Source organism: Balaenoptera ricei, chromosome 15 (assembly GCF_028023285.1).
Source record: "Balaenoptera ricei isolate mBalRic1 chromosome 15, mBalRic1.hap2, whole genome shotgun sequence".
Lineage (NCBI taxonomy): Eukaryota > Metazoa > Chordata > Mammalia > Artiodactyla > Balaenopteridae > Balaenoptera > Balaenoptera ricei.
In genome coordinates this window covers 19214689-19219733 of record NC_082653.1, presented here as the reverse complement: position 1 = coordinate 19219733, position 5045 = coordinate 19214689, and positions in this window count along the sequence as shown.

Genomic DNA, 5045 nt, shown 5'->3' with positions numbered 1-5045 from the left:
TCTGCCTTCCCCTGCCTAACTCCTTCTCATCTTTCACATGTCAGTTTAGTCACCACTTCCTGACCGGCCTCTCTTGAAGCTTTGTGAGCTGCCCCTTCAGTGAATTCCCAGAGTGCCCTGTACTTCCTCCACTGGGCTACCCACCCCCTCCCTCTCCCATGTTCCTGTTTCAGCCAACAAAGCCTGCCCAGCATCTCAGAATGTTGGAGCAGCACCCTCCAATGGAAGCATAATGCATGCTTCATGCATAACTCTGCATTTTCTAAAAGGCACATGTTAAAAAGCAAAAAGAGGACTTCCCTGGTGGCGCAGTGGTTAAGAATCCGCCTGCCAGTGCAGGGGACACAGGTTTGAGCCCTGGTCTGGGAAGATCCCACATGCCGCAGGGCAACTAAGCCCGTGCGCCACAACTACTGAGCCTGCACTCTAGAGCCCGCGTGCCACAACTACTAAGCCTGTGAGCCACGACTACTGAGCCTGCGTGCCTAGAGCCTGTGCTCCACAACAAGAGAAGCCACCGCAATGAGAAGCCCGTGCACCGCAACAAAGAGTAGCCCCCGCTCGCTGCAACTAGAGAAAGCCCGCACGCAGCAACGAAGACCCAACGCAGCCAAAAATTTAAAAATAAATAAATTTGTAAAAAAAAATTTTTAATTTAAAAATAAATAAATAACGGCCTTTAAAAACACAAAATATTTTTTTAAAAATAAAAATAAATAAATAAAAAACAAAAAGAAACAGGTGAAGTTGATTTTAATAGTACATTGTAACCCAATATTTCAAAAATTGTATTATTTCAATATATAAGCCATATAAAAGCCTTTGATTTTCTTCTTAGACTTTGAAATCTGGTGTGTGTTTTACCCTCACATCTCAATTTGGAAGAGCCACTTTTCAAGTGTTCAGTATCACCATGGGCTAGTACAGTTTGGGAGGATACTTTAAAGCTGCTTGGCCTGTGCCCTGTTCTGAGGACACTAATTTTGAGAAGTTCTCATAGGCATTCTGTAGAAAAAGGGATTCTAAGTCATATAAGTCTTCAAAACACTGACAAAGTGAAGCCCAGTTTTTATGCTTCCCATCTCCCAGTCTTAACTGTGCGAATGTAAGATGTGATACTAGAAACAGACCAGAGAGCCTGGAGCATTTGGCCAACTCCTTTGAGCTCAAAGCTCTATTTTCGTAAAGCATTTCTGGGGATTAGTGTCCAGTGGAATGTTCTTTAGTAATGCTGGTTTAGCCACATCCCTGAGTCAGTCAATCCTGGGATCCCCATGGGAAGAATTCAGGGTTCAGGAAGCCCCACCTCATGTGCCTCTGAGCCTGGAGCTCAGGAAACACCCAAAACCTGATTACTGAATTGACTAATTAACTAATTCTGGGAGGTTGCAGAGGGCAGGGCTAGAATCAGTAAGCAAAAATCGCAGCATATTTGAGCTCAAGCGAGAAAGCTTTTGGGGTTTTGTGTGTGTGTGTGTGTGTGTGTGTGTGTGAGTGTGTATGTTTTTAACAGCTTAAGGCTCACTTGCCATATCTTCCTGGAAAATGCAGTAGGTAGCCTTATAAGATGATGATTTCTCCATCTAGGAGTGATCAAGGCTGGAGTTCTGGGGTGGGGGTGAGCAGGGTCCTCCCCAGAGTCTCTAACTTCCCTCCTTCAGAACTAAACAAATAAAATAAAATCAAGAAGAAAGAAAGTAAAAAACTGCACTGACATAAGATCTTGAACTTTAGAGGAAGTGATCAGATGTGCATGCATGTTCTGGGCCCTTTATTAAGAACACACTTTGGGATTCTGGAGGCCCAGTGGAGGGTTAGTTTACAGCCAAAGCCCCTTTGAGGCCACAGGTCTTTGGTTTAATTCAGATTTTTGATCCATTTTATACACAGTCAACATCTGCTCAATGACTAATTGAATCAGTCAATCAATCAAAATGTGTGTCTAGGGGGGTAGACCAGAGGATGGTCTGTTTCTCTTAAAATTGTTTCTGCGGGACAAAACCAGGCAAGACCAAGACGTGCTGTTAGAAGTCATCAGGATAGTGGTTATGTTAGGGATAAGGAGAGGAAGAAAGCACACAGGGCAGGGGGGTTTCAGGGTGCTGGAAAATTCTGTTTCTTGATTGGGTACAGGTTATTCAGATGGGTTAAGGTGGTGAAAATCCATCAAGCTGCATACTTTTGATCTGTGCACTTTTCTGCATGTATGTTACACTTTGGTAAACAGTTTTATAAACTGTTTTTGTGATGATCTACTACTTTATCACACTAAGAGCAAAAGTGTGATTGTGATTAACCTAAATAAAATTATCAGGCCGGTCTGAGATTTGAGCTGAGGAGGAAGAGGTTAACCAACAGCCAGGTGTTTCTCATGTTGGCTCTGAGCAATAGTTTTGCTGGCTCAGGGGGCAGCTAAAGTTTAACCAAGCTGCAGAGGGGCCCCAACCCTCCACAGACAGGCAGCAGATGGATTCAGACCAATCACCTTGGAGCCTCCAGGTGCCCATCAGTAGTATACCTGGAAGAACCTGGAAGAACCTGGAAGCTAGAGCCTTTAAAGGTTGGAGTCTGTGCCCCCAGGCCATGCACGAGGCCTGGCCCAAAGTAGGTGCTCAGCTGGGTATCCCTTTCTTTTCTCTTACCTGGATTTCAGGTATGGCATTCCCAGAAGTGCCAAGGCCTTCTGCCAGAAGGCGCTGGAGCGCCAGCAAGGATCACGGAGGCTGGCACAGCTGGGCTGAGAGTGGAAGGGGAAATGAAACTCTTGCATGGCTCACACGTGCTTAAGCAACTGCAAAGAAGCCACCTGTGGTCAGTTGAAGACATGGAAGGGGGAGAAGGAGGGAACGTCAGAGGAGTGGGGGAGGTGATGAAGACTGTGCCTTTCAGGTGATAGAGAGGGGGGAGGTAAACAAAAAAAAACCCAGCAGTTGAGAATAACAGGCAACACACCATGGGGTGTAGGTGGGGGCAGAGGTAGGTTTCAGGCAGTGGAGATAAAAAAGGTCAAAGAAAACAGCCGTTTATAATAGGCAACACAACGTGGTACAGAGGAAAGGAAGCCTGGACTTAGAGCTGTGTGGTGTTGGCAAAACACATAACCATGGAGTTCTCTCATCTGTAGAAATGGGACAATAATAGTTCCTTCCTCTTGGGGTTGTTGAGAGCATGAAATCAGTTGATGCGTGAAAAGGATTGTGCAAATCTTGTGGCTGCTGTTCACAATATTAAGGGCATTGGTGATAATGTGGTAGGGAGACACTTCTGATTCTGAAAGCAGACCAGGGAATTGACTTGGGAGCCAACAACAACCAGAAATCTAGAGGGGAAGAGAGAAGGAGAAGAGAGAGACCCTCTAGAGGAGGGGTTCTTAATTGGGGTGCATTTGAACTTCTATGCAAAAGGCTGTATTTAAGAGTATATGTGAATGATTACATTAGAATGGATAAACAACAAGGTCCTACTGTATAGCACAGGCAACTATATCCAATCTCCTGGGATAAACCATAATAGAAAAGAATATTAAAAAAGAATGTATATATGTGTATAACTGAGTCACTTTGCTTCACAGCAGAAATTAGCACAACATTGTAAATCAACTATAATTTAAAAATCAAAATGTTTCAAAAAAAAAAAGAGTATATGTGTTTTTTGGAGGGAGACGGCCCATAGCCCATATCAGTTTCTCAAAGGGGTCTAGGATCCCTCCCAGCAGTTTAAGAATCACTGATCTGAAGAATCACTGAACTGAAGGCTCAAGAGAGAGAGGCAGATGAGACAAGTGGGCCACCGTCCTCCATAGATGGAGTGAGTCATCTTCATGACCTAAGACATGGGCTTAGGGGGTGGAGAAGAATCTAAAAAGAAGACACAAAGGAGAGAGAGTTGTTGGAATGAAGTCTCAGAGAACCAAGCCAACTCGCAGTGGGGATAGGGTTGGGGGGAGGGGTAGCTCAGTTTTCCCTGTGGCCCAGAGAAGGCTCGAAGACGCTGTTGGCTGAGTGAGGGGATGGATGGGCAGGAGTACAACCCAGCAGCTGAAGATTCAGGAAATTAGTGGGGCAGAATGCAGATGGCGGGGGTGGTGGACAAGATCCTGATTATAGATGTGAACTTAGGCCTTCTCAGTATGTAATCGGTCTGAAGATTAACCCTGACTGTGTGTCTGGGCAACTGTGGAGGGACTGAGTGGAGAAATTCTTTCCATTTGCCTGGTGTGTGATGGGAAAAAACTGTCAGCCACTGTACACTGTTCTCCATCTGAAATACTCTGGCTCTCATGAAGAGTACTCTGCTAAGGGGAGGGACTCTTAACTACTGGCTCCATGGCTGTTATAGGGATTCCCCCAACCCCCAGAGTGGGGTGAGCAGAGACTTTGCTATCTGACAATTGTGGGTTTGTATCCTGATTTGGCCATTTCATTCATTCATTCATAAAACAAACATTTCTTAAGCATCTACTATGTGCCCAACTTTCTACCAGGAGCTTGATATGCAACAAGGAGTAAGAGATGACCCTTGGGCTCAAAAGTCTTACATCTGGTTGGTGAAATGGACAATGACAGTGGAGAATGATAGGTGCTGGGGATATGCCCAGGTTGCTATGGGAACAGAGAGGCAAGGCACTCATACTTCTCCAAGCTTCAGTTTCCGTATCTGCAAAATGGGAATCACGTTACTCACTACAGGGAGTTTCCTGGCACAATCCAGGTCCTCACTTGACACATGTAGGAGCTCACTGCAGCCCATGACTAATTAATTTTCTGTTTGTTTGTTTGTTTTGTTTTTTTGTTTTCTGTGGTAGTTTTTACCTAATATTATTTTTTAGCTATTGATAACACAGCATGGCAGAAAGATTACATCAGCAATGTGGTATAATACAACTGTTTGCATTGAAGCCTTATACCTTACTATTCCCTAGGCTATTTGGAGTGTCCCCACCCCTTGCACGAAAGCGCAACTGTGATGCCTCTACTGCCGTGACTAATTAATTTATTCAACAAATATTAATTGAGCACCCCATGAGTGCCGGGCGCTGCTGTAGA